The sequence below is a fragment of the Chroicocephalus ridibundus genome, chromosome 5 (genome assembly GCF_963924245.1).
Source record: "Chroicocephalus ridibundus chromosome 5, bChrRid1.1, whole genome shotgun sequence".
Lineage (NCBI taxonomy): Eukaryota > Metazoa > Chordata > Aves > Charadriiformes > Laridae > Chroicocephalus > Chroicocephalus ridibundus.
Genome location: NC_086288.1, coordinates 40,078,470 through 40,085,876, shown reverse-complemented (window position 1 = coordinate 40,085,876; position 7,407 = coordinate 40,078,470).

The following is a 7,407-nucleotide window of genomic DNA, read 5'->3' as shown; positions in this document are numbered from 1 at the left end:
CAGCACATCTTTACTTCAAGTGTCTCCTCCTCTCTAGGGACAGCAAGGATCAAGGCCAAACAGGTACCTAAACACCTGAATTTGCGGACTCACAGGTGTGGTGGATTAAGGGGCAATACGGAGGATGGTCACCTTATTAGCCAAAATCTGCTTGTCCCATCTCTCTAACAGAGGATTGTACCCAGCTGCAGAGATGGTTTGAGTCACAATGCATTTCCCACTTCACAGAATTTCAAGGTGGAAACATAATAATGCAGTCTTAGCAGCAATAGGCAGCATAGATGTCCAGGTCTTGTTTTAAGTTTTGGTCATCAAGTAATAACTAAAAGGTATTTAGGGCATTTACATAGTTCTTAATTTTATGCTTAGATTTTCCACATACTCAGAATCCAAGTTTTTTGTAGCTTTTTTTTTTTTTTTAGCTTTTCAAAGCAAGTTTTCCAAATATTAAAGACTTTGGTTAAAAAAAAAAAAAAGCTGTAACAGGAAGTGTTTGCACAACTTGATTTTTATCTTTTGGTTATTTTGATCTGCGATTTTCTAAAGGAAAAACATTCTTTGGAAAAGTATGAAAGTATGATTTTTTTTTTTCCCCCCATTTTAGGCTTCTAAGTGCATTCCAGATCCACTCTCCCTCCTTGCCCCCCTCTCCAAAAAAAAAGAAAAAAAAAGAGAGTTTATATTTAAGTATTTATTGATTGCTCTATTGATTCCTCAGATAAATAACCATATTGTAGCTTTCCTGTCAGTTTTGTCCCAGATTGCTGTTTTGTTCTTTCTACGTAGAAATACAAAATATTTGAATAACTGAACTTACAACACAAATGAGAGTTGCAAGATTGTACGGGAAAGGCCTGTCTTCTCCACACAGCTAGTTCCCATCATGTCTTTTCACGTCCCCTTTTTGTAACCTCATTGTAAGCAAATCATTGTGGGTAGTATACGTTATGAAGAGCTAGAAAAGACATTGTTGGTATAAGCAAACTGAATGTGAGCTGTTGCCTTAAAATATTCCAGCAAGTTACTGCTTGGCTGCACGGCACAGATTCACAGCCGGTACCTATGGGCACACCTCCGCTACCTTCCATACAGCAGTGCCAGTGACAGCCGCTGTGGACCTTCAGCCTAAACTCAGCATCCTAAAGTTTCAAGGCATAGTCAAATTTCAAGGTTTCCTACATAGTATCTAGAAGAAATATCTGGGAAACATCAAAGGAAAATATACTCTGAGACTGACAGAATCTCAGTAATGGTAATTGTGACTCTGGCGTTAGAGGAACTATTGCTAAGGAATATTAGTTATTTAGCTGGTGGCAGGGAAGTGTAGAGAAGAAAAGTAAATCAAACAGAATCCCTTTTTTAAGCTTTCCTTCCTCCACCGCAATAATCTACTCAGTTGTGAAAAACAATTGTAGGATGCCCTCGAGAAGAACTGGTTTAAAATTAAAAGTGTGGTGTGCCTTTGTTGTTTTCCTTCATTGTAGATTCAGTGTCCCCATAAACACGCAGATTTCACGTTCTCAGCTTCGGCTGTATCCAAGAAGGAGTTTCACTGGGTGTGCTCCTGGATGTTTCTGCTCCTAGCTGCTTGCCTACAGTTAATGAAGCTTATCCTGATATTTCCTCTTATTACTAAGCATGGTTTTGATTCCAAGATTAAGCAGCAGCTCAAACTATTCGAATGAACAAGTTTTTCAAGTATTAAAATTGATGTGGTAGGGATTAGGGTAGGTCAAACGAAGCCATTTCACGGGCCATCCTCTCTTGCAGGAAAAATATGCCTTGCAAGGCAAAATGAGAAATAGAATATGAATAAAACCATGAGATAGTCCTGAAGTCTGAGTCACCTGCAGCTGACTGTAATATGCTAAGAAAAGTGCTGGGCCTTTTGCCCACCACTAGAGAGAAAAGGCTGTTAATTTATTATTGCCCAACAAATACAGAGGTCTGAGATAAACCCTATTGTTGCTGTTTTATGAAAGACTAGGTGAAGAAAACGCTTGAAGTGAAGCATTGAAGTTCAGGGAAGACTAAATATATGTGTATATTTAAATATATAGACAGGTATACAGAGGTATATGTATATAGATGTATATATCTATATATATGAATGTATGTGTATGTAAATAAATCTTTGCTTCCCTTTTGTGAGTGCTTTTTTGCAGTTTGCACAATATTCACCTAAGAATCCATTTGTCTAAAAGAAAGTACAAGTTGTGTTGGGCTGTTTGCTCTAGTATAAGAGACTTAATAGTATGAGGAACTGAACTGCAGTTTATGATTGCACTTTTCTAGCCCCATCTTCAAGGAGAATAATTCTTGAATAAAGATATGGCAGGACATGAAGTATAAAGACTACTCATTGCCTTCAACAATTTCTATCCAAAAGCCCAGATTAACGAGGTTGTTCATTAGAAATGATAAAGCAAATGATAAAACAGCACAGAATGCCTGTTCTGTGACTGTATGACCTTCTATTAGCAGCAGCAGCTTAGCTTCACCCTTTAGATAATGAATTTCGTCATATCACAATCTCTTTCACATTTTGTGACCTGGAAACCATCTTCTTCTGCAGTGCACAGGCCATACCAGGATTTTAGCGTGTACCTTGGGGATGCTGGAATGAAAAAAAAGGAGTTTGTGGAGAAAGGACAATTAAAAACCTCTGGGCAGGGGAAGGAACGTATGGCTTTGACATCCCATCCCTCCCTATGGAAGTAGAGGGATTTGAGAGGAATGGAGACTTGCAATACAAATAATTTTCTTGGATATTATGGGAGTTGAAGCTGCTGACAATATAAGTATCATGCAAGCAAGCCCGTCTTTTATTAGTAAATATTAGGAAGAGTGTAATTCCAAGAAAATTGAGAAACACGTAAGACTGAAGGAGAGAAAGCGCTTTTAAGCATTTTGATTGACCTTAAAATCAAATACATTCCTATAACGTTTCAGCAGGTTCTATTGTATTTGAAAATTCAGTTCAGAATCATAGCTAAAAATCTCACTTGGCTTCATTCAGAGCACAGATAGTAAGGGAACCACGCCAGAAGCAAACATGGAAAATCAATACCCAGATATTTTTAATGGCATACAGATACTGCCCACGGAATCCAAGCCTGAATTCTCAGAATCCTGTAATTAACGCATCCAAGAAATGCTCTTAGATTGATGAAGCAGAAGGGATGTGTGATTGTCTAAAGCCTTGGGAAACAATTAAACCAGATGGGACAATCAACTGAAAGGGCGTACCCATGAAGACTAAAGGATTGGTTCAGCCAAGGTACACAAACAGCACTTAAAGAGTCTTTCAAATTGACAACAGTCTTACTTTAAAAAAATTCATGTGATGAAAAATCTGCTGTACAGCTATGTGAACTTCTGCAAAGGTGAATTAGCCTCACTAAGAAAATACTGAACTTCTGAATTCTGCTTCCGCGTTTGCCTAGTTTCAGCTGCCAACTATTTGATCTTGTCGAGTCTTTCTTTGCTAGACTGTGGGTTCAATCATGTGGCTACATTAATAATAGCTATGAAACTAGTAAAAATGCTTTTAAGTATAAGCATTATACCATAAAATATCAAAAATCTGAATTGACATTTTTACAATTGAAAGATTCGTGAGAAGGCAGAATAGTAGGTTTTCCAAAATTTTACTGTTTATCTTTCAATAACCCTTTTTAAAAATTATTCTTCAACCCACAGTTTTCCAAGGCACTCAAGACCTCTAGGAAGTTTTATCATATGTGAATTTTTTTGGTACACAAATATTCACTGCAATCTTTTTATAATCATTTAAATTCGTATTTATTGTACTTTTATTTTGGAATTCATAGTGTTTTCTGTTTTTATTTTGGCTTCAATTTTCTCAACCTTAAAATGAGCTTTTTGAGATCAATTAATTTTGAAACAGTCTGTGAACACATCTGTTTAATTGCTCTCCCAAAGCAAAATTCCACTGGGTAAAAATTTCATTCTTCTGTGACACTTGTTCAAGTGTATTATATGTAATTACTATTTTTCTCATTTGGATTTTGTTTTCCTGGCAACTATTTCTCTGAGAATTCTTAACATAATGTGCCAGCAACTTATATAAACCCACAACTAATAGTACTGAATATTTTTCATGTTAATTTGAATTTATCTTGGCATCTTGTAATACCATCCAGTGTATTGGCAAACAGATATTAAATGACTTAACTTAGAATGTCCTCCAAATTTTGTTTCTTTTCAGTGGAAATCCCCTGCAAGCTATGTCTATCTTTTGAGACAGTACAAAAATGATCAGAAGATTTCTGCAGATGTTTAACTTCTTGCATATTGCCACATACGTTAACAGGCATCTGATGTTGAGGCCTATCAGACGGATGTGGAAATAGAGAGCTGAGGAGAGAACCTGTATTTATTTGGAAAGGCATGTATCATGTCCTGATATAACAAAGTTCAGAACCAGTTTCTTTACATTTAGTCTTTCAGTTGCCTGAAGAAGGCACAAGACAGCGTTCCCTTTTGCAAAAGGCCTACTAAAACAGCTAATAAATAGGCTTTTTAGGTCAAAATGCAGTAAAAGATTCAGCTCTACAGGCTTCAGCACAGCGCATGAAGGCATCTGGTGCATCAGACGTGATGCAGGGCAGCCTGTACACCGGGCCAGCAGCCGCCGTTGCTGCTTTGATATAGTCACCAGCCACATTAGAGTTGTAACTTACGCATTTTAAAGTGTTCCTGCAAGCAGCAACTGGACCCCAGGCTTCCCCGGCCTCTTCAGCAAGGCGACTGCCTGGCCCTCCCCACTGAGGGGCACCTCCTTTGCCCCCTGGGGCACCCAGCTCCATAACACAGGTCTGCCTGGGGTTCACTTGTCTAACATAGGCATCTAATTTAGACATCATTCATAAAACTAGGAGTCTGCATCCCCTTTATGGCAAACCGAGTAGGTGCCTGCAAGGATTTCTGAGCAGTTAAGTGCCTAAAATAGCCTAAAGAAGATGATGTACATTCTTGCCCTGCTCCTTCCATCCCACACACGTTCACGTGTGTATGCACACAGGGAATCCAAAAGATAAACTTTGTGGCATCTAAGTCTTTTCTTTGCAGTAAGAACTTCCTGTGTCCTAATTTTTTACACATACTAAACATCTGCAAGAACTGACTCCCAACAGTTTTTATTACACCTGTTAAAAGCTAGTAACAGCGGGACTGGAGTGAATGCCCCTCATTTGCTACGCAGTAATATTAAATGAGTCCAGCACAAGCCAGTTAGTTGTGTTTCAGTGTGTTTCTGCTCCCAAAACTGCTTCTGTATTTTATCCAAAGCTCCTTTAAACTAAAAAGCATTCCATCCCCCATAGGAAACACAAAGCAGATATGCTGATATATGCATATACAGGGATAAATATCACTATCATGATAAACCTTAAAAAAAATTACCTGAATCTGAAGGGGAAAGAAGGCAGTATTAGGTTTATTGCTATTCCTTTTCAGATTGAGCTTCTAAGACCATGTCTCAGAAACCACATCTCAGACCACATGTAACCTATGGAATCCAGGAATGCTTCCCAGCCTCCAAGTCTTAATGTATGCCTGCCACACTCTGACCTGGAGTCAGGGGCGTAGGCCAGATCCTTCCTCCTATACCACCAGGGAGGTGTAGCAGCTGTCTTCTACCTCCACTGGAAGAAACCTAAGCCTGTAGGCCAAAATCAAGCTACTGGTGGGTCCCCATCCAGGAGACTGGAAGATTCATGATGCCAGGCCATGCCGCAGAGGGCCTGCCTCACAGTGCAAGTGCAAACTTAGGACCTTAGGCACAAGAAAGCCCTGTAATCCACTCCTGATGGGTCTTGGCACAAGTGATCCTTGAGCTGCTCAGGCTGGGCTAGTTTTTGACACACCCAGAGAGAGAACGGGAAGCAGCCAAGGAAAGCCACATGAGCGGATATTTAGTGAGCCGAAGGGCGGGAAGTCAGACTGTAATTTCGTACTGCTCTTGGCAGCCAAGTCCTCTCTTGAATCTTGTCCATGGTTTCTGAAATGTGTTTAATTTACCTTTTGTGTGAGAGGTGCTGGAATGTGGAGGAGGGATGTTGGTTTTGCACCGCTGGACACCAGCACACGTGCCACCGCGGACTGCAGAACAGATGCTCCTCTGAGTTCATGAACTGGAATCTCACATTACTGGTTGGTATTGCAACACTGTGATTCCCTCTAGCGCCGAATGCTGCAGTCAGGTGAGAAGTTCACCTAGCTCAATATTTTGCCTCTAAATTATATCCCTGACCACATCCTGAGTAAGTGAATGTAACAAAAATGGCACCCTGATTTACCCTCCTATCTTCCACTGAGCAGCAGTTCCCACTGGTCCAGCTAATCTCCGTAATTTCTACTTTAGGTCTTGCAATGACTCTTAACAAGTTCCATGACCAGTTCTGTGCTTTGTGAAAGTGGTCTTCATTTCTTGGTTTTATTATTTTGCATCTTTCTCCTGGAAAAAAAACGAAGAACAATTACTGCTAATGCAAAATGAGTAGCCTTGGCAGCAGATAGTCCTGACTACTCAGATTCCAGGCTTGAGGGTCTGATAAAAACCTCAGTGAAACTAACAGGAATATTTCCAGAGTAGCTTTACCTAAAGTCTAAACACACAGACATACTGCACTCCTAGAATCCCCTAGGCACTATTCAGTCCTTTACTAAAGAATGACTAGCAAAAAGGTCTACAAAATCTACTTATTTCACAATACTAAACTGCTTCCATTGCATTCCCAGATGTCAAATTCCCTCTACATTCCCAATGCAGGAGCCAAACTCTTCGGCTTCTCTCTTTGACAATTTCCACTGTTCACTGAGGGAAGCATGATTACAAAAATCTGTGGTGGCTTAACTGAATACGAAAGTAGGACAAAGATAAAATAACATGAATTATTAACCATTAATTCAGGGAAAGTCTAGCACTGTGATAAATGGTGCCTAATCATGGATGTGTTTAAGTCATTGCTGAAATATAATGCCTGGGGCATGGAGAGGCAAAATAAGGAGGGCTGAAGAAAGATCAGCACGGCAAAGCCATTTAACTCAATTAACATACTCCCATTATCACAGTAAGCAAAAGTAAACAGTAGTTGTTTCTAAAAATCTCATTTTTATACTGTCTATTGCAATACTTGCTATACTGCTCAAAACTAAGGCCCTGGAGACACAGGATTACATCAACTTCTCAGTTGTCATTTTCTTCTCCCCCTAAAGCAGGCTTTAAAAATGGAAACTTGAAGCAAGCTCACTCAAAACCCTCACAAGCCGGGAGACAAACCAACCCACTGGGGTTTTTTTATGCCATGTCTTTCAGAAAATCTCCTGAGTGTTTTTGTTTTCTGGGTTTAATTATAGAAGTCAGAAACACTGGAAGAGGGG